Source organism: Rousettus aegyptiacus, unplaced genomic scaffold (assembly GCF_014176215.1).
Source record: "Rousettus aegyptiacus isolate mRouAeg1 unplaced genomic scaffold, mRouAeg1.p scaffold_m13_p_5, whole genome shotgun sequence".
NCBI classification, from domain to species: Eukaryota; Metazoa; Chordata; class Mammalia; order Chiroptera; family Pteropodidae; genus Rousettus; species Rousettus aegyptiacus.
This window is the reverse complement of record NW_023416308.1, coordinates 77,615,266-77,641,757: the sequence shown is the minus strand read 5'-3', so window position 1 is coordinate 77,641,757 and position 26,492 is coordinate 77,615,266. Positions and strand designations below refer to the sequence as shown.

General features: G+C 39.5%; 1 protein-coding gene and 1 pseudogene across 2 annotated transcripts in view; both read right to left on the bottom strand.

The window, feature by feature from the left end:
- Positions 1–26,492, bottom strand: part of STIM1 (stromal interaction molecule 1) — a 173,675-nt gene that overhangs the window by 93,175 nt on the left and 54,008 nt on the right. The window lies entirely within an intron of this gene.
- LOC118603681 lies at positions 9,594–9,712 on the bottom strand (annotated as a pseudogene).

Genomic DNA, 26,492 nt, shown 5'->3' with positions numbered 1-26,492 from the left:
TTTTGTGTCTGGCTTCTTTTGTTCAGCATGATTTGAGATTCGACCATGTCGTCGTTTGCATCAGTAGTTTCCTCCATTTTATCACTTAGTAGTAGTCCACTGAATGGATATACCACAATTTGTTTATCCATTCATCAGTGTTTAGCTATTACGAATAAAGTGCTATAAAAATCCATGTACAGGTCTTTGTGTGGGAAAGTATTTTCATTTTTCCTGAGTGAAAACGAGTTCTCATTTTTATCTTGAGTTCCACTAGGAGTGGAACTGCTAGGTTATATGATAGGGGTATGTTTACCTTTTTAAGTGTCAAACTGTTTTCCAAAGTAGTTGTATTGCTTTATATTCCCAATAGTTAGCACAAGTACAAAGCACCAGTCCAGTTGCTTCATATGCTCTCTTACACGTGGTGATGCTAACGTACAGCCCAGGCTGAAAACCACCTAGAATTCCTTTTATGTAGAAAGCTCTTTATTCCTTCTTGACCTGAAAAATCTGACTCAAGCTGCTGGTCTCAATTTAAATTCTTTTTCTTCAAAGAATCTTCCTTAACTCATCTTCCCTCCCAAACTGGTTCAGGTCCACATTATACATTCTCTTAAGTACCCTATATTTTGCTTTTATAACACTTTTCACAATAGTAATTATTTGTGTGAAAATACTCTTAATGTCTGTCTTCTCCACTAAACTGTAAGCTTCATAGCAGCAAAAAACATGGCTGTTTTCTTTATGGATGAATCCAAGCTTCTAGCCAATACCTAGCACCTAGCAAAGTCCCTAGCACAACCATCGGGCTTCAATAAACATTTGTTGAATGAACAAAAGAAGGCCTAGAACTTTTTGCATAAAAGAGCAAATTAATTCAAACACAGATAAAAAATAGAATCCTTCACAAAAAGTACTAGAATGAGCATAGTATATGAATTACAAAGACACAAAGTAGAATGTGGCAAGGAGCAAAAGACCAGAGTAGCAGAAGAAATCAGTCTGAACAAGAGAGAGAAGACAGTGAGGGCAGAAGGGAAAGCAACACAAGCCAAGCAGCCAAGAGCAAGGAGCACAGCATCTCACACAGTTTAATTTATTAAAGGACCCAAAGTCAGAGGGTTCTTTGTATCAATCTTGCAAAAGCTCCAGGCACAGAGTGGGAGTAATGGATATCGAGATCCCTCATTGTACTCAGATTCTAAGTGGCAGAGTTGGAAGGGCTTTGGAGGGCATCTAGGATCACTGCTCACTTTACAACTGGAGAAGGAAACAAAGGCCATCAAATGAGGCTATTTTGCCCTAGGCTGGGTGGCAAAATAGTGGCAAAACCTGATTAGAAACCATACTAACTTCTTACCCTATGTCCTGTAGTAAGGCTACAGCTGGGTGATCCAGATGACCCTCTGCAAGAGGGTTCCCTAGAACTGCTAATTCTTACTCTCCAAGGCCAACAAATAGGGGCAGGGCCCATCATGTACTTTTTGTCTATTAAGAACAAAGTCCTAACTGGGCTTGTGCCATTCCCTAAGCAGGGTAAAATAGAACTTTCTAGTTTTGCCTCAACTTCTTTAGTGCTCAGCACTAGCCAAAGGCCCCTTCCTCATTAGGGCTTAGAAACAAAGTTAAAAAGACACTAGAGAAGGAATACTGAGTCTCTGCTACACTCTGCCAGGAGGAACCCAAAGAGTGAAGGAATATGCTTCTGTTTAAGTGCATGAACCTAATCATCTGGTAGAAGAGATGAAATCTCCGGCCCTCTCCTGAAGTCAGGGAGGGAACAGTCAGCTACCCCTCTTGTGTCCCATTTCCACCTTCTTCCTTCTCTTAGTTTTCTTTTCTTCAAACTTTGATCTCATGAGAAGCCTCCTTCCAGAAGAAGATGGTGAATCCCTAAAGATAGTCTCCACCAAGCAGGCCATGACCTCAAAAACTCAGCCCTCTGGAGCAGGGGTCTTCTAACTGTTCTGACTCCCTGTGCCTCCTCCTGGGTCTCCTGCAGGGCTTTGGACTCTTGTCGATCTGCTTAAAAGCCGAATTGCCTGCCCTTTTACTTCTAGAACCTTTCTGACTGAATTAAAAGTGTCTGACCCCTAGTTCAGCATTAACATGCTACCATGTCAACACTCATTTATAACTTTCATACAACTATTTGCTGAACATTGAACTAGCTAGCTGAACTAGCCAAAGACACTGAGAATACAAAGACTTATTTCTTGGCACCCCCAGGGTCCCCTCTACCCCTACCCCCCAATTATTAAAATGTGTGCTGAACTGCAGAAGTGGTAAATGTGGGTCTTTAAATTCCAACTTTCCTATATCCTGACTACTCCAAAGGATTAATTTTCTTATATGAAAAATTAGTTAAGTTCTGTGAAAAACAGTAAAGTCCTTATTAAAAAAAAAAAAGTTAGTTGTTCGGTTTTCTATTCTTTGCTTTACCTGTAAGTCTAATCTTCCCAAATACAGCAAGAGGAGGCTGATTTTTCTGACATTCCCATGTCTGGCCCAGTGCTGGGCAACACAATACCTGGTCAAGGGACAACCGAAAGCTGCTTACAGATTTTGAAGATTTGCTTTCTCAGCTTTGGGGTCCCACACACCACAGGTCTTTATGTTTTAAAGGTATCCATGCCAAGAAGTATGACAACCCCAGAGATATTAAATCAACACACACTTGTTCAAAAGCTACCCCAAATTCTCTGACCTGGGTCCTGATCCAAACATTCTTGTGTCTTGGCCAGTACTTGTCAGGGTCTGGGATGGCCAAGAAAATAATTATAGATAACTCAAAACAGCTTTCTGCTGGGAAAAGTTTCCTAAAAGTGTTGGGGTGGGGACCCAAGGCCTTGCTCAGACAGGGACTTTGCACAGTGCCCAGGGAAGGTGCCCAACTTATTAGCGGACCCTCTAGGATTATACCCTTCTGGGTTTGGAAATAGGGCTGGCTCCCAACAATTAGTACTAATCACAGCAGCCCCAAGAGCACAGCGATAAATGCCTTGAAGATATAAACACTGAGGAGCCAGACATACCACTACGTGGGGTAAAAACAATGTAAATTCCAGTTTCTATAGCAATAAGAGGTCATCCTCTTGCTTCCCAGGCCCATTGCTGGCTGGCTGACCAGAGAACACATTCCTAGGCTCCAAAAGAGACCAGAAATAGGAGAGAGCTTCTTATCATCTTTCTGTCCCACAGAAGCCTCCACTTAAACAATACAAGGAAGACAATTGGCCCCCCTTCTTCTTTTCTTGAGAAAAGATAACCAGGAACATCTACTGGAAAACCTTGCAGTCAGGATGATCATTCTAAGAACTAGGTTGGCACCCTTCCTTACTTAATGCAGTTCTCAGCTAAGGTAGCAGAGCATCTCCCCTGAATGCAGACTGATTATCCAGAATAAAGGTGCCTGAGCCTCCCTAGAGCCCAGGCTCCCCCTTTCTGCTCCCTCATCTACACAAGACTGATGTAATTTCTGAGTAAAGGCCCCTATGGCAAAGCATATTCCAGCTCACATAGAACTGAGTTCAGGTCTCGGTATATCTTGCCTGGGTTACTATAATTGACTTCCTCACTGATCTTCCCTGTCTCTGCTCTAGTTTCTCTCAAGCTCATCTTCTATCAAAGCGATCGATATAATTTTTCTAAAATTCTAATCTGACTAGACCATCCTCCTGAATAAAATCCTTCGCAGGTTCACACAAAAGCTTGTACATAAATGTTCATAGAAGCTTTATCTATACTAGTCAAAAACCAAAATCAGTCCATAGATCCATCCAACAGATAAATGATTAAACTCTGATACTTATATACAATGAAATACTACTTAGCAATAAAAAGGAACAAGTAACGATATACATTAACTACTTAGATGAATTTCTAGGGAATTATGATGAGCAAAAAAAAGTCAATTCCAAAAAGTTACATGCTCTATGATTCCATTTACATAACATTTTTGAAAGAATAAAATTTTAGAAATGTTAAAGACAGGGAAGGGAACAGAAGGGAAGGGTATAGTTATAAAAGGGCAACTTATACACACAAAAGTATAAGTCAAACTGAGGAAATCTTAACAAGATTGGTGGATTTTGTCAATGTCAATATTCTGGTTGTAATATTCTACTACAGTTTTTCAAAATGTTACTGTGGGGGAAACTTAGCACAGTTTCCCAGTGATCTTTCTGTATTAATCCTTAAAACTGCATGTAAATTTATAATCATCTCAACAAAAAGTTTTAATTAAAAAAAAAAAAAAATCCTTTGCAGAGCTCCCAAAGTCCTACAACGGTGATTCCTAACTTTCTTCAATGAGGAATTCAAAAAAGCTCCATGTAAAAATAGCTGTACTTTTAGTATCCACTGATTAAAAAATGATTGAGGAAATGATATGGATTCATGAGACACCCTTCAAAGACCCCTTTCAAGGCTTCAAATCCCCAATATTGGGAACCATTGGCCTATATAATCAATATAATATAGCAAAGTATACAAGGATTTTCAAGAGGTGATCCCTATCAAGTTCTCTAGCCTTACCCCATGCCATTCACTCACATATACCCTACACTCCCACCACACTAAATTAGTTTCAATTTCATAAATACACAAGGCTCTCTTTGTGGCTTTGTACGTGATGCTCCCTCTACCTGCAGTATCCTTCCCCCACTCTACACCTGACTAATTCCTACTTGAGTTTCAAGATTCCACTATGGCTTTTTCTAATTCCTCCAAGAAGTCTCTACACTGACTCCTAGAATTAGATTCGAGGCCCCTCTTTTATGCTCTCATAGTTCCTGTGCTTCTATCACATCTTAAGCCAATTACATAACCTCTCTATGCCTCCTCCATTTATTTCATTATCTTTAAGGAGAAAACAGTACCTACCTTATAAAGTTGTAAGAATGAAATGAATGCTTATAAAGTTTTTCAAATAGAGCACAGCACATAGTAAATGTTAATTACTATCAAGTTGTTTCTATTGTAATTGTCTATACACTACATTGAAAGATCCAAGTATGAACTGGTATTTGCATTCACCTCTAGTCTGGCATAAACTAGGTGGTTGGTAAATATTTGAGAAAAGAATTAAGGTTGGGCAGGAAGGCAGAATCAAAGTCGATGGTAAAAAATAAGATGTAGAAAATTGGGAATTACTGCTAGCAGCAAGAGGTAAGTATAGGTAAGAGCCAGGAATAAGATTGCCATCTTTGGAAGATAAGCACAGAAAGACTCTCACCATTACAGATTACTGAGAATAAACACAAATGTTAAACTATACATATCTTCTAAACTGGCTTAAGCTGTATTTAATTTAGGGCTCCTTTGATTTATTATTATAGGTTATTAATTTGAGAAGAAAAAATTGCTTAACTTTTTCGAGGCACTATTTCTTCATCTATCTGTAAAATAAGGCATAATAATACAATTTTCTAAGTACTTAAGATTACACGAGCCAACGAGCCAGCCCATTGATTAAAGTAAAACTAATTTGCTCTGAATAAATGTTATATTTTCCCCTTGTCTTAAAATTGTTTTCTCTTAAAATTTTAAGAAGAAAAATAGATAAATTCCTTGGATAATAACTGCTTAGATGAAGAGAGAGGGAAGAGATGTATGTGAAAGTGACCTACACAAAGCACCAGAGCTTGACAAAGTGTAGGTGGGTATCTAGAATGGCTCTCCCTCCAGTTCCTCATGTTTAAGACTTGTTGACCTTTCAATTAAAGTCCTATTTCCACCTGAAAACCTTCATTAACCACTCCAAGCACTGTGAGTCACCCCCTCTCAGGTCAGAGGACTGCACCAAATCTAGTCAAGACACCAACCACTTCACAAGGTCTCTTCTAACCATAATTGAATTCTGTTCCCAACTGGCCTATTAGCTCCTCTGGAATGAGACTTCAGGGTTCTCCTGCTATCTCTACAAGAATAGAATTAAGGATAGACATATCAAGAACTATGCTGGGACTTCTACATATATTGTCTCTTCTACAGCTTTGTGAAACCAATACTTTTATTATCCCTAACATAAGAGGAGGAAACTGAGCCCCAGATACACTAAGTAACTTGCTCAAGCCACAGAAATGGTGAGAGTATGGCTGGAACTTGGATACTGTCTGTTTCCAGAGTCTTGATAAGAATAAATATGGGAGAGGAGGAAGGGGAAGGGGAAAGGAAGAGGAAGGGGAAAGGGAAGGAAAAAAAGGAGGAATGGGAGGAGGAGGAGAGAAAGAAGAGAAGGAGGAGGAAATGTGTTTCTGGTCAAGATGGCAAGACTATAGTCGACTATAATTGAAAAAAATTTTTTTAATTTTTTAATTAAAAATAAAGAATAAATGTAAACTGATGTTCACCTGGTTATCAACTATACACCTGACTTATTGGGCAATTCGGTCACACTAGCTTCCAACCTCAACTCCCCACCCCTCTCTGCTGCCAATCTAGGCCCAAGATAGCTGTTGGGCTTCCTTTCTTCCTATTTTTTCCCATGTAGGATATGGAAAGGGAGCTCCCCCGAGTTCCTTCCACAGTGGAGTATGTGGAAGAAACAGGCTAAACAGAGTGTCCCTCAGGGAGAATAAAATGGAGGCAAATAGTTTTATACTATACTATTAGAGCCAGAAAGACTCATCTAGTTAAACTCTCTGGTTTTATAGATGAGGACATTTAACTCGAAGAGGGAAAGCCACTTGCCTAAGAGGAGGCTGAAACTCTGTCTCCCAACTCTATAATTGGTGCTCATTTTGGTTTACCCTGCACCAGGCTATGGAGAGAGGACTGGAGTATGACCTGTCAGGCCTGTCACTAAGTGAAAAACCCAAATGCTGTAAACACAGGAAATGGGCTGGGATGAGGTTCAGAGCAGCAACCTTTGCCAAGTCAGAAGTGTTCAAGAGTTTCCTGTCCACAGCTGTTAACTGTCACAGAAATGCTCCAGAAAGCAATACAAGACAAAAGGGGCGGGGGAAAAGTCAAGGAGAAAATATTCAGGCCTAGAAGAGACTTTATAAATTATTCAGTCCAACCTTCTTAACTTTACAGATGAGGAAGCTAAGTACCAACCATCATCACCCAAAAAAATGACTTGTCCAAACTCATACTCAGAATTTAAGGACCCTTAGCAACTACTTACTTGGTTCGAATCCTTCATTTTAATGATGAGACACCTGAGATCCAGAGAGGGAAAGAGCCTTGCCCAAGGTAATACGGCTAGACAATGGCAGAGCCAACACTAGAATTCAGGTCTTCTACCTTATAGGCCAGTGTGCATCCCACTAGTTAAAGTTAACCAGATAAAGTGATTTACCTCACATGATGTGGATGCTGTTTTGGCCTTGGAAAAAGTATAACGGGTCAGGAAGCTAAAAATAAGCAGGATATACTAAGGGCTAATGAGGAATGACAAGGTCCAAACAGAGCAAGCTTAAAGAAGCCAAAACAAAAGTGCTCTAGTTGATTAAGACACTTCAGAAAACTAAAAGTCAGAAAAATATTCTGGCTATTCTAGGAACTTAGAATCTAAGGAATAACAAGCAGGACAGGCAGATAGAAAAGGCTAGAAATGCTTAGAGAAATCCCGATACTGCTTCTTTCTTCTGTCCTAGGCCTAAATGTCCAGAAAACAGAACCTCAAAAGCAATTCAGGGTTCAGCAGGCCACTCTGGGGTACTATAGTAATTAGCTGATTGCTTGGCCCTCACATGTCACACAGCTGGCAGGAACGGAGAGAACTACATTTATACAACACCTAGAATTTCATATGTATTCAATCTCATGTCAGCCCCACAAGACAAAATTATGATTCCCATTTAACAGATATGGAAACTGAAGCTTAAAGAAGATAAGTCTCTTCTTGGGCAGTCATAAAGTTAGTTTACGTATATGGAAGATTTAGTATTCAAACTTAAATTTCATTTAAGAAATTCTTAACAAGTGCCCGCTGTTCCAACCCTGCGTTAAGTGCTAGAGATACAGTCAGGAAATAGACATGGTCCCTGGCCTATAGGAGTTCCAATCAGGGAGGAGACTATTAAGTAATATTTATGATAATTCATAATATTTTTGAATGTTGACTATATGCCAGATACTATTCTAAACTTTCCACATATACTGCCTCATTTACCTCTCATAGTAACTCAGTGAGGCAATTACTGTTATTCTCATTTTACAGATAGGAAACTAAGGCACAGGCAGATTAAGTAACTTGCTTAAGAGCACACAGCCAATAAGTTGTAGAAGTAAAAATTCAAACCTAGGCAGCTTGACTCTAAAGCCTATATTCTTAATAGCACCAAGAAAAAGACAATGGCAAGACAGCCCGGTAAATGCTCTGATAGAGGTAAGTCAGAGGCAACGGAGGGTCTTACTGGGAAGACTGGCATTGCTGGGTTACTCACATTATATATAATAAAGAGTGACTATCTAGAGGCTGGAAAGAACAGAAAGATCAGAGGAACCTAAGCATCAAGGACTGGGCTACAAGAGTTGACTCCTCCAGACGCAGGAAGACTCTGGTGAGAAAAGATATGATGGCGACCAGAGTCACCATACTTTTCTCCTGCTCTGATCAGGGCACCATCACCTCTGCTCTGCAGAGCTTTCTCATCCAACATCTCACCAATCTTCATGACAGTCAAGGGCAGAGCGGAGATTCCGATCCCACTTGACAAATGAGGAAAATGAGACCAATAGAGCAGCAATGGTTTGTCCTAGGTGGCCCAGTGAGTTTGAGGCAGAAGAAAGTCAAGTCTTTTGAATTCTGTTCTTTCTACTAGACTACATTGACTCAAGATCATAAAAAAGGAAAAATCCAACACATAATATTGAGGAAGAGTTAAAAACTCTAGATTTCTCTGACCATTCTTTTTTCATTTTACCATCATTCCCATTCCCACTCCCCACTCCACCCTTCCCCATACTGGTATACAGAGCCCTTAAACTCTGCTTATATATACTCAAGCTCCCCTGCTTGATACCTCAAAGTTGGTGATTCAATTAGTGAGATGATCAACCACAAAGCCTTGGCTGCCATTAGACGCCATATCCATTAGACACCATATCCATTAGACACCATATCCTCAGCTCATTCTCAGCATACAGATCTTTAAATGGCAATTAAGAAAAAGAGAGGAATACTGAAAAAGGAATAGCCAGGGGACAACACCCTATGAGGGGAGAATATTTCATATGATCTTAAGTCTGTACATAAGATATTAAATTTGGCCCCAAATCAACTCAGTTGTGGTCTGAACTGCTAATACGGACAAGTACTGAAAATCTACCAATAACTCATTCATTCATTCACTCGTTCTTCATTATTGATGTTTATTTTGTATACAATTATGTGCTAGAGCCACACAATTTTAAAAAGATGCCATTTTTTGACTAATTCATTTGCTTCTACTGCTTATGTGAACTTCATTCATATATATGTACACACACACACACACATATAATAATTTATTTTCTTCAAGTCTTACTAATATAACCTTAAAAGATATATGGAGGGAAGGAATGAAGGAAACTTGTGTTTATTCTCTGGTATATCTTTCCAACTATTCCAGAAGATTTTTAATTTTTATCTTTTGGGGAAACCTTTTTTTTTATTTTAATGCCTACAGCACCTGGTCTTGCTAGGTGGTCTCCCATCCAAGTATTAACCAGGTGCGACCCTGCTTAGCTTCTGAGATCAGAGAGGATCAGGCTTGTTCAGGGTGGCATGGCCATAGACTTTAGGGGGAAACTTGAATTGTGGCTCTTTTGGAAAAACCTATGTTTACCAGTCACTAATCCTTTTCTATAAAAGCACAATAGCTTTACCAGGAAAAAAAAAAACAGCAACAACTAACCCTCTAGTGAAGACAGGTAATCAGGATACAACTAAGGGACATTACCAAGTCCTGTGAAAGTGAGAAGACTAATTCTCCCTTAAGGGTAAGGGAAAGGCTTCTCAGAGAAGATGCTACTGGCTTGGCCTTAGAGAAAATGAAACATCCAAATGCCAGGATCCTAAGCCTGCACAAACAGGACTGGAGAGGTCTGCAAGGGCAATCGAAAGAGTTATGGGTTCCTAGCAGAACAGTTGACTTGGGATAAAAGAAATATACTATAGCCTTGGTTCCTTCAAAAATGATATTATCCCTCTGGGGCACCTGCTCCAAGTAAAGTCCAACAAACTCTGTAATGGACATAGCTCTACCCTGCACTCAAACAGACTCAAAGCTCTGAGCATAAGCTTGAGACTCTACTAGAGACTTCTCTATCTTGCCCTCACACACTTCTGCTTCCTTCCTTAAAACTGGCTACTTTATCTCACAAAGAGCTCAACTGGTGGACATTACCATTAATGGCATTAATAGCCACCCAAAGTGAGAAACAATACAGTTAAATGAAACCTTTAGTGGTTTAACATGAGCTGGCCAAAGATAAAAACAAAAGTCCTTTAACGATGCACAAACACAGAGAGTAAAGAGGAAAAAAAAAGTTCTTACCAAACCACAGTTCGTTAAGTGGAAGCCCAAAATCCAGCAGTCCCTGCCACCCTCCCCATCCGTCACCAAACTCATGTTCCAGCTAGGCCCAGCCTATGCACATAGAACAGGCAGCACTGGAAAGAAGGGTAGGAGAGTAGGTGCTCAAGCCCTTCCTACTATCCAAATGAAAGAGAGTAGCTGCCAATTCAGGCTGGCCTTCATGGGATTTGGAAATCTGAAAAAGAAGCTGGAAATGTGCTACCCAAGTATCACAGACCACTCTTCTCAGGAAATGAGGCCTACTTGTGCAGCCCACATAATGACACCACATGCAGTCTAGATATTACATGCCACTTAAGGTCTGAAACAGAAAAATTGGGTTGAAGTTTGGCTACTAATTCAATTATATACTATATCCACTCTCACCTCCTTGTAGTTCCCCCAGATGAGCAAATCCTACACTACCTTTAGGCCCAATCCATGTAATGCCTCCTCTGAAGAGCTCTTCTGGCATCTTATAGTTCTCAATGATCATCCTATTTTATTCAGGCAACATTTATCCACTCAAAAATATGCAGCAGTCTACGGCCATGCCACCCTAAATGTGCCCAATCACGTGTAATCTCAGAAGCTAAGCAGGGTCAGGCTTGGTTAGTACTTGGATGGGAGACCACCTAGGAAGACCAGGTGTAAAAAAAAAAATGCAGCAATGCTTTTTCTATGACAACACTGTTTGACATCATACTGTTACATTTCCCTCACCAGAACTGAGGTTTTTTTGACAAGGCTGCTGAATTCCTACACTTGTACTGCCTAACCCTATGTGTAATTACCTCAAATGCCAAAAACGTACTAGATAATTTAACATGAACACACCCTATCTCAAGAGCTCATTACCAATTCTCCTCCCTCTAATTTATCCTGTGCCTCCCAATTAGATCTTGTTTACTATCACTTTATGTAGGCCTCACCTTGCTCACCATGTTGATGATTCTTCGTTACCTATAGCAGAGGTCTTCAAAATGTAGATGTCAATTCCTCAGTTAATGGATCAGCTTTTTTTTTTTTTTTAAATTATCAGAGTTCATCAGTAAGGATATACATGGTTTCATAAAAGTTTTGTTTAATTTTCATAATAATAACAATAGCAGCTACTATTTATGCAACACTATGTATCAGGTACTATTTATTCTGAGCACTTTTTATTTGTTATCACATCCATCCTCACAACAACCCTATAAGGTATCATTATTAACATCTCTGTTTTTCGGATCAAGAAACTAAGGCACAGTTCCCAAGACTAGAGGCTCTAGGAAACACAGAAATACCTGATACCAGAGACTCCAAGCAGCACAGCAGCACCCCAGACTGGAGATTCCAGGAACAGTGGTGGCCTGTGACCCAGTGACACTGACAGCAGCAAGGAACCAGTGAACTTGGACGCACAAGCAGTGGCAACTAGGGCACCAGCAATGCCACTGGCAAAGGCAGTGGAGAATGGAAAATGCTAGCTCTCAAGCATAACTAGAGGCAACTCAGAAAAGTGTTCACTACTTCAAATGTGCCAGCAGAGGAATAATTCATCAAGTGCCATGAAAAATTACTAGTAAAACAATATCACCGCCCCCTCCCCAAAAAAGACAATTCTCCAGAAAGTAAATTTAAAGTCATAGAGGACTTCAATATAACTGATCGAGAATTCAAATAACTGTCATGAAGAAACTCAATGCGCTTCAAGAAAATTCAGAGAGTTCAGAGAGCTAAGAAATAAATTAAGGAAAAGAAGTACTTTACCAGAGACTCTAAAAAAGAACAAAACAGAAATCCTGGAACTGAAGAACTCAATAAATGAGATGGAAAATGCATTAGAAAGTATTGTAAATAGAGCAGACCATACAGAAAAGAGAATTGACAAGCTCAAAGATAGAAATCTAGAATTAGTAGAAGAGGAAAGATAACTAAGATCACACAAAAAATGAAGAAACTGTATGAGAACTATCTAACTCCATTAGAAAAATCAACGTAAGGATAAGGGAATCCCAGAAGGAGGAGTGGGAAACAGGAGAAGAAGCTTATTTAAAGAAATAATAACTAAGAATTTCCCAAGCCGGGGAAAAAACTGGATATACAACTCCACAAAGCTAACAGAACGCCTAATTATATCAATGCAAAAAGACCTTTTTCAAAACATATTACATTAAAACTGTCAAAAGTCAATGATAAACAGAGAATTTGAAAGTTAACAATGGACAAAAAGACAATAGCCTACAAGGTACCCCCATTAGTCTATCAGCAGATTTCTAAGCAGAAACTCTATAGGCCAGGAGAAAGTAGAATGACATATTCAAAATATTGAAAAGCATCAGCTATAACTATTCTATCCAGAAAAGGTATCCTTCAGATTTAAAGGAGAAATAAAGGTTTTCTCTAACAAAAAAAAGCTGAGGGAGTTCACCACTACTAGACCTGCCTTACAAGAAAGGAGCTCTTCTACAGAAAACCTTGAGTACTATGATAAATGGACAGACAGAACCATAAAATTGTAAAGCTATTTCAGAATTGGATGTTAATCACTAAATTTAAGTATAAATGCTAAAGAAAAAATACTAAAAATAACAATAGCTACTTCAATTGGGTAATGAACTCTCAACATAACAAAGAGCAATATGTAACAACAAAAACATAAAAAGGGAGGAGAAAAAGGATGGAACCTGTACAGGCAAATGAAGATGCTATCATCTTCATTTGAAAAAAGAAATGATTTTATCTATGAGATGTTGTATACAAACCACATGGTAACTACAAAACAAAAATCTAAAGCAGAGAAACAAAACATAAAGAAGAAAAAACTGAAAAAATATCAAAGAAAAGCACTGAACTAAAATGGCAGACAGAAACACAGGGTAAATAATGGAGATATAGAACAAATAGAAAACGAAAGATGATATGGCAGTAGTAAATCCTCAAATAACAATAATTACCATAAATATAAATGGAATAAACTCATCAATCAGAGTGGCTGGATGGATTTAAAAATGAGACCTAACTATATGCTGCCTGTAAGAGACTCGTCTCAGCTCTAAAGGCAAACATAGGCTCAAAATAAAGGAATGGAAAATGATACTCCAAGCGAACAGTAACCCAAAAAGGGGCAGGTGTAGCTATTCTTATATCAGAGAAAACAGACTTTAAGCTAAAAAAAGGTGACCACAGACAAAGATGAACATTAGATAATGATAAAGGGGACAATCCACCAAGACATAACATTTATTAACACATATTCACCCCAAATAGGAACACCTAAATATATAAAGCAACTATTAACAGACCTCAGGGAGAAATTGACAGCAACACAATAACAGTAGGGGACTTTAACACCCAACTTACGTCAACAGATAAATTATCCAGCCATAAAATAAACAAGGAAACAGTGGCCTTAAATAACATATTAGACCTAATGGACTTAATAGATACATATAGAACATTGCATCCACAAGAAACAGAATGCATAGTCTTCTCAAGTGCACAAAGAACACTCTCAAAGATAGACCATATGTTAGGACACAAAACAAGTCTGAATAGATTTAAGGCTGAAATCATATCGAACATCTTTTCTAACCAAACGGCATGAAACTAAAAATCAATTACAAGACGAAAACTGGAAAAATAACAAAAATGTGGAGATTAAACAACATGGTAATGAACAATTATTGGGTCAATGGGGAAATCAAAGAACAAATTTTAAAATACATGGAGAAAAGTGAAAATATGGTATACCAAAATATGGAGTACAGCAAAATTAATACCAAGAGAGAAATTTATAGCAATACAGGCCTACTTCAACAAAGAAGAAATGTTTCAAATAAACAATTTATCCTTACACCCAAAGAAGCTAGAAAAAGAAGAATAAATAAAGCCCAAAGTCAGCAGGAGGAAGGAAATAGAGCAGAAATAAATGCAATAGAGACTACAGAAACAAAACATCGATGAAACTGAGAACTGGTTCTTTGAAAAGATAAAAAGACAAAACTTTAGCTAGACTCACTAAGAAAAAAGAAGGCTCAAATAACTAAAATCAGAAACAAAAGAAATTACAACAGATACCACAGAAATACAAAGGACCATAAGAGACTATATAAACAGCTATATGCCAACAAATTAGAAAATCTAGAGGAAATAAATAAATTCTTAGACTCATTCTTAGAATAAACCAACCACTAGAAAGGAGATTAACACGATAATCCAAAATCTCCCCAAAAACAAAAGTCTGGGACCAGACAGCTTCACTGGTAAATTCTACCAAATATTCAAAGAAGATTTAATACCTGTCCTTTTCAAACTCATCAAGAAAAAAAAAAAAAATGAAGAGGAAGGAATTTTATATATTGAAAACCCTAGAGCCTTCCGGGGGAAAAAAAAAACTGTCATAAATAAAAAACAAATACAGTAGAGTTATACAGTATAAAATCAATATACAAAAATCTGTTGTTTTCTATACACTAACAATGAAAAATCAGAAAAGGAAATTAAGAAAACAATCCCATTTATAATTTCAACAAAAAGAATAAAATATCTAAGAATAAATTTAAAACAAGGAGTGAAAGACCTGCACAGTGAAAATTCACACATTTTTTAAAGAAATTGAAGAAGATACAAAGAAATGGAGATAATCTGTGTTCATGGATTGGAAGAATTAGCACTGTAAAATATCTATACTACCTTAAATAATCTACAGATTCACTGCTATCCCTATCAAAATCCTAATGGCATTTTTCACAAAAATTCTAAAATTTTGGAACTATAAATTACCCTGAATAGACAAAAGCAATCCTGGGAAAAAGAAGAACAAAACTGGAGATATCACACTCCTGATTTCAAACTATAGCACAAAGCTATAGTAACCAAAACAGTATGGTATTGGCAGAAAAACAGACTTATAATCACTGGAATGTAATCCAGAATCACTGGGATGAGAGCCCAGAAATAAACCCACACTATATGGACAACCCATTTACAACAAAGAAGCCAAGAAAAAGCAATGGAGAAAGGAACGTCTTTTCAAAAAATGATGTTAGGAAAATGGGACAGCCACATGCAAAAGAATAAAACTAGACCACTATTTAACAATATACACGAAAAATAACTGAAAATGGATTAAAGACTTGAACATAAGACCTGAAACCATAAAATACGTGAAATAAAACATAGGCAGTACCTTTCTTGATATGGGTCTTAGCAATGTTTTTGTGGATTCAACTTCAGTAGCAAAGCAAACAAAAGCAAAAATAGACAAATGAGACTACATCAAACTAAAAGCTTCTGCACAGCAAAGGAAACCAACAAAATGAAAAGACAACTTATCGAACCTAAAAAGATATTTGCAAATCATACATCTGATAAGGCATTAATATCCAAAATATATAAAGAACTCATATATCTCAACAACAAAAAACAAACAACTTGATTAAAAAGTAGATAGGGGATCTGAATAAACATTTCTCCAAAAACGACATACAAATGGCCAACAGGCAGCACATGAAAATATGTCCGACATCACTAATTATCAGGGAAACGCAAGTCAAACCCACAATGAGACCTCACTGTGGCGCTATCTTGTCAAAAATATAAGAAACAGTAAGTGTTGGAGAGGATGCAAAGAAAAGGGAATCCTCGTACACTGTTGGTGGGAATGTAAATTAGAACAGCCACAATGGAAAACAGTATCGAGAATTCTCTAAGAATTAAAAATAGAACTACCACATGATCTGGCTACTCCAATTCTGGGTATTTATCAAAAAAATACAAACCGCTAAATTCAAGACACATGCAAACCTACATACACTGCAGCATTGTTTACAATAGCCAAGATATAGAAACAACCTAAATGTCCATTGATAAATGAATGGATAAAGAAGATGTGGTACACAGACAGACACACACACACAAATGTGCACACACACACGTGCATGCACGCACTCACATGCACACAAATGGAATACTAATTAGCCATAAAAATGAAAACATAGGTGGTGAAACCTGCCATTTGCAACAATATAGATAGACTCTGAGGCTATCATGCTAAATGAAATAGATAAGATGGAAAAAAATAAACACCATATGATTTTACTCATATGTGTAATATTAACACAAAACAAACAGAAATTTAAAAAAACTCATAGAGGCACACAACTGATCAGTGGTTACCAGAGGAGAAAGGGGTGGAGGGAGGGTGAAATGGGTAAAAGGGGTCAATTGTATGGTGATGGCTGGACACTAGCCTTTTGGTGGTGAACGCAATGTAGTGTATACGGATGCTGAATTATAATGTTGCACACATAAAACCTGCGTTATTAACCAACGTTACCTCAATTTGAAAAGAAAAAAAAAAGAAACTAAGGCACAGAGAAGTATAACTAAGTGGTGGCATTTAGAGACAGGCAGTCTAGTTCTGGAGTCCAAACTCTTAGCTATCATACTACACTAAAGAGGATAAGAAGGGCTTTATATACATATATGCACATCTGTATACAGGGCTTAAAAACACTCCCCATAATAACATCCCATTTACATGAAGTCCAAACATCTATCACTTTAGGTTCACTTCTCATTGCTTCTTCTATGTACCGTCCACTTCCACCAGACTGACATATATGGGACTTGCCCCTTCCCATCCCTTCTCTTCCCATCATTGTTCTTCCCCTCTTCCTCTCCGCCAAATCCTAGTCTACCTCTCAGGCTTAGCTCCTCTAGGGAGAGAACTATCATTGGTTTAATGCCAATGTATCAGTCACTAGCCTGGTGCTTTAGACACATTGCCTCATTTAATCCTCACAACCCTGTGAGGCTGCTATTACAATGCCCATTTTACATGTAAGGAAAAAGTAGTTCAGAGAGTTAACTTACCAGTGGCCCATAGTTCTAAGGCACACACTCTTTCCACTATACCTTCTATCCCATTATGACCTATTCCCCACACTGAAATACTTACATGTCTACTATTTGATTCTGCATTTTATTAAAAACTGTCTCAAACCATTTTCCTGTTCATGTAAGTGCCTCATCTCGCCAATCGGACTCTGAGCCTCTCACCCCAAGGGATTCCCCTAAAGCGCCTAACATAGCTAGGCACACTGTGGCTGCAGAGTTTTACCAAACCAAAGTAATAGGTCTGGGCTCAGCTAGACGAAGTAACTGCTGTGTTCTGGGTAAAGCTGCTAAACACCTGTGCCTTAACCATACGCAACTCATAACTATTAATTAATTTCTTCTAGAGCTAAGGAAAAAGTTCTCTCAACCAAGAAAATTACATAGTGAAGTCTATGAGTCACTCTTGTCAGCAATGATATGAAGATCCCAGAAAACAAGTAACAAAAAAAGAATTACAGTGGGTGGAGTGTTTTTTCCCTTCCCACTCTGTAGGGAACGCAACTGGGATGATGCTCTCTAACGAGTGCACACAGCTTCAGCTATAGCATGAGGGAATCCCAAAGGGAAGATAGGCAAAAACCAGCCAATCCTAAAGCTGTTCACAGAAAGCCCCCCACGGGGCTCAGAATAACAGGGAAGCAAAGTACTGGCCAAGGAAACAAGAGAATCCAGTTTTGGTTCATTCAACAAATATTTATTGAGAGTACTAAGGATAGCAGTCATCCTAATGCACAATTCAGAGAGGTAAGTTACTTAATTTCTCTGGACCTCGATTTCTTCACCTAAAAAGGGCTTAATAAGCACTAACTTGCCCCATATCACAAGGTTTGGAGAGGGTCAAATGAGAAAAGTAGATTAACATCGTGGACAAAGTATAAGGCTGTATTTGTTTAAATTGCGGAAAAGCACACATAAGAGGCTGTACTTTATATCTGTATTTCTCTGGCCTAAAGGGAGAGCAGTGGTTGGGAGAAACGCAAAAATTAGATCAGTGGTAACCTCAACTTTGTCACAGTCACTCACTTTCCTGACCCTCTGGTGAGCCTGTAAGATCCTCAGGAATCACAGCACAAAGTCAGTTCTAGAATTTCATGTTGGAAAGGCCTAGAAGAGTCAGAATCTCAGAACTAGAGGGCCTGTGGAGGCCAACTTATCCTAAACCCTACCCATCTCTCATCTTTCTTCCAGCCCATCAGATAATCGTGAGTGCCCCAGAGCTCAAGCAACATTTTAAAGACTTCATGGTCCAGCTGTCGCTTCTCTCATCTTATAATGCTAACTCTGCTCATTCTCGAAAGTTGTCTTAATAAGAAATTCAGCATTTCTTATTAAGAGGCAGCTAGTCTCTGTTTAACAGTTGAAATGTCAAGGAACTCAAATCTCTGGGTGGCCCATTCCAATGATAGGGAGTTCTAGTAATTTGAAAAATCTTCTTTGTTTAGCTGGGGACCTGATTAAACAACGATTCAAACTAATTAGAGAAACTGCCATTTTAAAGTTGTCAGCCTCTCTCTGTCTTAGAAACAAGAAGTCATCTGGGGCAGACTCTTGTTCTTGAAGGGGCCCCTTCTAACTATATAAACATAAAGCAAGTGGGCACATATTACCCTTAGGGGAAAAAAATATAACATGATCTTTTGTGACTTGACAAAGACTGTTCCCAAAATCCCTTGGTATGCAAAGCTGAGGAAAATGAACACAAATATGCACAGGGTTCAAAGTTCTTCCAGGATCAAAAACTGAGACCTTGCCTCCCTTTCTTTTATGGTTCAATGCTATTAGAATTTCTCTGACAGGCTGAGAGATCTTAAGTTAAAGGTAAGAAAAAACACTAAGAGCCTACAGTAAACGCTCATGCTGAGGAAAGAGAAAGTCTGAATGAGTGTTTCCAAGCTCAATACTATAAACAAAATGATCATGGAAGAAGACTGGTTCTGGAACTGGAATGTGGCTAAACCTAGAAATACTTCCGGACTCAGCCAACTGGAGATGGCACGAGTTCCCTCCTCCAGTGTGAGCTTATACATATACATGAACTTAAGAGCATTCACTTTTAGAACTCAAGCATAGTAGAGCCTAGGCCAACAGTGATACTGAAGGAGCACTGTCATCTTCCTTCAAAGAACCACTAGAACTTATGCAGAACCAAATCCTCGTGACTACTGTACATGAGGAAACAGCATACTGCAAGAGATCCGTTTTTAAAAGCCACACTGTGTATCATCAAAGAAAGCTAAAAAATGGGGCCCGCTAGCAGAAGATTCTCTAGTTCTCTATTCAGAAATAAGCCTGACCTCTTTGGACTAAATAAACCCTTAAAGTGCTGGGATACTTCAGAAAGAGAAAGAGAGGAAAGGAAAGGCCCCAAGAGAGGCACACTAAATTTCCAGATAACTTCATACTCATTTAAGAGATTAATCTTAATGCTGAAAAGAGATCTGACCTTATTTGTACTCTAGGGTGATGACAAGCTGATCAAGTATGTCATATCCATTGTACTTTAATGTTTCCAAAATATGCTACACTGTCATCCACACACAGGGTTCTGATTATGTCTTTTAAACCACACAGAAAAACAAGTTGATTTTTTTCTTCCAAAGAACAACCTTTCAAGGATATGAAAACAATGATTCCATTTTCTCATCAGGGCTTCCAAAACTGGCTCCTTCAACCCCTCTTCAAAGAACAAAATTTCAAGGCCCCTCTCCATCTTGCCTCCTTTACACATGTTCTGCTCTGTCCATGTGGCCCTTATAGTGCCCAACCTAGAAGTGGCTGCAGCCTACCACTGGTATCACCCTCAGAGCATACAAGACTATTGTGTCTTCTTCTCGTCTATATTTCCATATAGCAGTTAGGTGGGTCTGGGAGCCAGACACTGCGTTATACCTTGTTGGGAGGCTCCCTGGTCTACTCCATTCTTCGCTGGCGAGGAGAGGCAAAGGCTAGGAGAAAGGCAAGTAGCACTGGCTGTTTGGGTCCTGGGATTCTAGGTACTGAGATAGCTGGTTCATCCCTCCTCACTGCTCACCTGCAGGGCTCTTGCTCCCCAAGACCCCTTTAGTGCTTAGACTGTAATCCTATGTCATCTTATTCCTTAATGCACTTGTCTACCAGGGCAAGAGGGGTAATGGCTGGACCACAGTTGAAGAGATGGAAGGCAGTCTAGCACAGTAGTTAAGAATGGGGGCTTAGGAGTCAGATAGCCTGGATTCAGATCCTAGTTCTATCACTTACTAACCACAAGTCCTTGGACAAATCACTTGAACTCCTCTGGATGTCGGTTTTCCCCTCTGTATAATGAGGATAATAAAAGTATCTATTGATGGAAATGTTATATACCTTGATTGCAGGGAAGAGATTACACAGGCGTATATAGTTGTAAAAACTCAAACTGAACACTTAAAATGAGTGCATTTTACTATGTGTAAATTATATCTCAATAAAGTCGATTAAAAAGTTAAAAATATATATATTAACTACTCATGGAGGATTGTGAAAATTAAAAGAATTGTAAAATATCTAAAATAATATCAGAAAATATAGTAAGCACTCAATGAATGTTATCTACTTGCAATGGAGTTTACAATGAACATACAATGTCTATGTCCTGGAATTGATGCTGGGGAGCAAAAAAGGGGTCTGAAGACCGAAAGCAGCTAGCTCAGATGTGGTGCTTTCCCAGAAGTTCCATTACAAACCTGGCTTTCACCAGATAAAACACCAATGTTACAAACCACACCCCTTCCATGCTCTAGCCAAGGTTGTGTTTAACACTGGGAAAGCCAAACCACAGGAATCATCACCAAAACCAAAGATATTCCAGTGAAACTTGGAGGAGTCTGCTTTCTGTAGTCTTTTTCTGGCTTAGACCATGAGGTCTTCTTGGGCCAACTTTGATTTTTATTCAGCCCTTCACCAAGTTTTCCCTGAATGTTTCCTGCGTCCAGCCTGTGCAGGAGCTAGGGAGTGACAAAAGGAAAAGAAAGGAAAAGGCATCAAGTTTCCTGGCTGCCTCACCCTCACCAACTTCACAAACTACAGGAATTATAAATAGAAAAAGGAGACTGATATCAGAGACAGCACGGTAGTGAAGAGAGTACTCTGCAAGGAGCTGGAAGACCAGTGTCTAGCCTCAGCTGACACTTACTGGTCACATGACCTTGAAGTAGTCCCATGTCCAACGTGAACCTGTTTCCTCCTCTATAAATTGAAGGGACAAGAATAAACTATCTCACAGTCTGTGGCCTGACAACGGTAGAAAAACAACTATAAGAGGACTTGTTTCAGGCTCTCAGCCTCAAGAGAAATCTCAGAGCAAGCCAAGTGAGCTAATTTAGAAGAAGAATCGATTCTGTCTTAGATCTAGTATGCAATAAGGGGAGTGTCTCATTGCTGCAGCTGCTGCAGCCACAGTGATGGCAATAATAATCTGGAGGAGATCCCTTTCAGCTGCTAGTACAGGGACAGGGTTCATTTCCATTTTCTCACCTCACATTGCCCCAAAGGGCCAAACCTGCGAATTAAGAATTCAGGATGCCAAGACTGGCTCATTTCTGGCATTTCCTCCCTACTCATTCCCTGGGTCAGACCCAGGGGCTTAAAAGAGCACTATGAGGTGAAGGGCAACATAAGGCAAAGCAGGCAAAGATAACATCTGTGGAGCATAACGCTGTTCCCTCTGGAAGTCAGCTATTACGATGCATGTTTGAAGGGCTATGCGGCCTGGAAGACACATAATACAGTGAATGATGCAAGAGAATCCTCTTTCAGTTTATGGAGGTACACAAGGTAGTTGTACACAATCATCTACTTGTAGTTCAGGCATCGGTGTAGTTCAAGTCAACAATTATTGATACTCTAATCTCCCTCAGGCCTTGTGCCCACTAAAGAGAAATGAAACTGACTCGGTTTCTTGCTCTTCAAGAGACTAAAGATGTGAAGAAGGAAGAAGGCAGTTAAGTGAATAATCACAGTACAACAGAGGCCTGTGCAAAGTGCTGTGGAGATATAAAAGTGGTTGTGCTTACTTCCACAGAGAGAAGACATAAAACGGGTAGTCCTGAAAAGGTGCCATCTAAAGTAGCTCTTGAAGGATGAGTAGGTACGTATATATGGGGTAGAGAAGATGGGAAGGACACTCCTGACAGAGGGAACAGAATATACAAAGACCTGAGATAGGAAAAGTTCTGTCGTGCTTCAGGAACTGTAAGCAATCTGGTGGAGCTGGAACACAGGATAGGTTATTTAAGACCCAACTTCTCAAATAGGACTGCAAAGCCTCCAAGAAAGGAAGAGAAGAAAGAGTGCTGAAAAGCAGGTGAGGCAGCAAATATACATCCCACCTCCTCTCTCACCTTTCCCCAGACTCTCGTCTTAACACACATCCCTCTCCCACACCACACAAACTTCTAACAACTATGAGAAGAAAAAACTCAACCTACTCTAAGATCAGTAGCTCCAGAATCCCTGGCTGAAGAAGAAAGTCCTCTACTAAAAGAGAGAAATGAGGACCTTAAGAAAAGGGACGTTAAGCACGAATTTTAAAAGGCCCAACTTGCCCTAGCAGCCAAGCAACTTTGAACAGCTGAGGGAATCTCAATCTATCTCCCAAGTCCAGATTCAATGTCTTTCTCACTCGACTCATTTCTAGTGAGCCATCCCCACCTTCTGTCCTCCGGAAAATGCTGTGTGAGCAGGAGTAAGAAGCAGTCCAACAAATCAAGCTGACTGATGCTTTAAAAATGACTTTAGCTATGGTTATATTGTTGTCTCATGCTAAACACAAAAATAAATTTTAGATGGGAAAAAAAAAATGACTCTAGCAGGACACATTTCTGAGCCTTAGCCATGCTGAGAATCCTTAGGTTATTGACACAGGGAGGCCAGGCAAACAAGTCAAAGTAAACAAGGCCAAAGAAGCCATGGAAACAAGACACACAAGAACTGAAGTCTATAACCACCACATTGGGAAACAGCTAGGAGTGGGAGAGAAGCGTGGACTTTAGAGTCAGACCTGAGCTCTAATTCCAAACTACCACTTACTAGCTTCACTGAACCTTCAGTTTTTTCATCTGCAAATGAGAATAATAGTATTTACCTCAGAATATTATTGGGAATATTAAATGAAGTAAAGACTATAAACCACTTAGCCTGAGGCATAATATAGTCAGTGTTTAAATAACTTCACTTCCTGTCCCTTTAACCAGAACCAAGGTGATGAACTGTTGCACAATTAGGGAGGGGCAGCCCCATTCACAACACAGTCTATGTGAACAGTGCATCCTGGAGTTATGCAATGCATAGTTTAGGACAGGCAGCCACCAAGACTTCTGTCTGCAAGCAGCGCTGGAACTCAGAAAAACAGAAGTAAAATGCTACTGCAGGTGTATTAAAGACAATGGATGGACATGAGACCATGCAATCAATCTAAATAACAAATACATGACACCAGGTACATAGAGCTTTGAAAAACAAAAGCAATTTCATCTCAGCCAGAAAGCCTCTTCTATGTTCCTACTGAGGTGAAAAAGCCAATTTCTAGACCTCGATCAACCTCAAATCTGTTGATGAACCTTATTAACCAAGGATCTGATGAGTATGAGTCAGGGATAATGCTACAAGTTACCCTCTGAGGTCCATGTCCTTCCTCTCAGCTTGAGAGGTGGGCCAAACACTCAAGGGCAGGCAGTTTCTCTAAAGGTGTTAAGTCCTGTCACATGGGACCTAGGAGACTGAGGCCAAGATCTAGGGTGACCTTAGCACCCTGGTTACTAAAAAGTGATGCCATTGCTCCCAAGTTTCTCCATGGCAGGTAGGGACCATGTCTGATTGTTTGGTATGTCCCCAGACCCTAGCACAGTGTATGATATAATCTACCAGCTATAAATGGTTGCTTAAATGAACAAACATGGACATGGTCCTATCACCTGGCCCCTAAGTCTTTGCATATATAATACTCTAACTTTCTTAATCCATTTACTTAGCTAATTTTTCTCAGTTCTCAGGTATCAACATAAATATCATTTTCTCAGGTAACTTGAGGTCTTTTCTGACTCCCTACACAATATTAAGTTCTCCTGCAATATGTACTCTCTCATCACATCCCTTATTTCTAATTCATTACATTCATCAGAATTCACTGTGATTATTTGGTTCATTTTTTACTTCCCTGCTACACTGTAAGCTCTAAGAGAGTAGGAACCATATCTTTTTTGTTCATTATACTGATTGTCAGGGCCTGCTACAAAACCAGGCACAAAGGGAGTGCCCAATATGTTAGAGTAACTCAATACATGAATGAAGAAATGAATGAATGAGAGAGCTCCAGTCCAAAATAATTCTGAGGTAATTGGGGATTCAAAACTGTCTGCTCAGCCCTAACCTGTCAGTAGTTCCTAGAATCTTAACATAGCCTATGAAAGCCCATGCATGGAAGATGATAGCAAATTTGATGAGCAATAGAACAAAAAACAGTTTGTATAACAAGAAGTAAGGAAAGAAGAAAATAGGGGTTATGAAGCAGAAACCACACCACTGAGTTCCTTGGATGCCATGCTAAGGAACATGGTTTATAAGCCTGCAGAGCAGCCACTCTCTAACCTGGTCACACGGGCCTATGGTAGGTACCATCCTACCATAGCCATCCATCCACTGAGCTCTGCTATTGCCCACTGGCTGATAGATCTTTTTCCCCTTCCTTTAGATTCACCCGCATTTCTCCAAGCTATATATGATTATTAAAAAACGCAAGTGTCTGCAAGGATAGTCAGTCTGTCCAAATTATCCTAGGCCAATCTTACTAAAGAAAGTTGTGAACTCAAGAAAGTTGTGAACAGGAAAGCAGTCATTTAGGAAGAGCAAGATCAGAAGAGCTGGATTCAAGTGTTATTACCTGTGTGACAGTAGGTTACTTAGTCAATCTTTCTGAGTTTCAGTAATCTTTGTAAAATAAGAATAACATTTATCTCACAAGGTTGTAGGAAAGACTGAGATAATATGTGCAAAGAACCTAGTACAGTGCCTCAAATAGTGAAGGTCCGATACAGGTTTGTTTGTTTTTTTTAATCCCACGAAGGGCATAGGAGAATTAGTTCCTTGTAAATGCTAAGCACTTTCACTTGAGCTGATATAACACAGAGGCCCAAGAGGACAGAGGCTAAGTCTACTCATACAGACTTGGGCTCACATTGCCTCCTAAAAGAGAATGAGGAGACTGCCCTGCTTCCATTCTCTGTCTAGCTACCTAAACACTGAGGAAACTACCAGTAAGCAGGCTGCTAGGAGTGGGGAGGTGGGGGAAGAGCTGGGGGTCTCCCAGAACTTCAGATCTATTATTAGCTTGGTCACATGTCTACAAAGGCACAGGATTATTGACTATAAACTTGATAACCAACGGCCCAAGACAGACTATTTAGAGCTGGGGTGTGTTCCAGATCCTATTGTAGTCTGGGATCCACTCTAAATAATGAAATGTGGAAGCAAAGGTAAGGTGTTGACTCTTGACCAGATGCAGAGAAGGAAACCACAGAATAAATCCCTCACCCTCACCAAACTTGATAGCTTCATGTTGCTTCATGAGGCCTCAGATGGGGTTTGGTCTTGGTAGGGATTTTAATTTGCCCTTGTAAGTATCTTCAGATACTCAGTCTAACCAAACCAACTGTGTCACCTTGGACAAGTCACTGCTCTCTAGGTTCGGGTCTACTTCTGAAACTCAAGAAGGCTAAGCCGGATGATCCCTACATCTTGATGAATTTGCCCACAGATCTTCATCTCGAAGTCCCAGTCCTCATTTACGAGAACCTAAAGTCTAAAACATTAGAGAGAGAAAGATCTCAGGTGTACTGCCCTCTGTCACCAGCCTCAGCCACTCTTCCAGGAAAAGAGGCAAAAAACATAATGAGCTGGGAATAGGACAACCCAACCTCTCAAAATCCCAGTACCTCCAGCCTCAGAAGGCCATCATTTCATAGTACCCAGGAAGGGGCTCAGGAAATACAAGCAAACGACCTCATGGCATCAGATTGAGGATGCCAGTTGCCATGCAGTTCCTCAAAGAGCAGACCTGGAGCTAAGGTCTGCTTGCTTTAAAATAAATAAAGGAAAAGA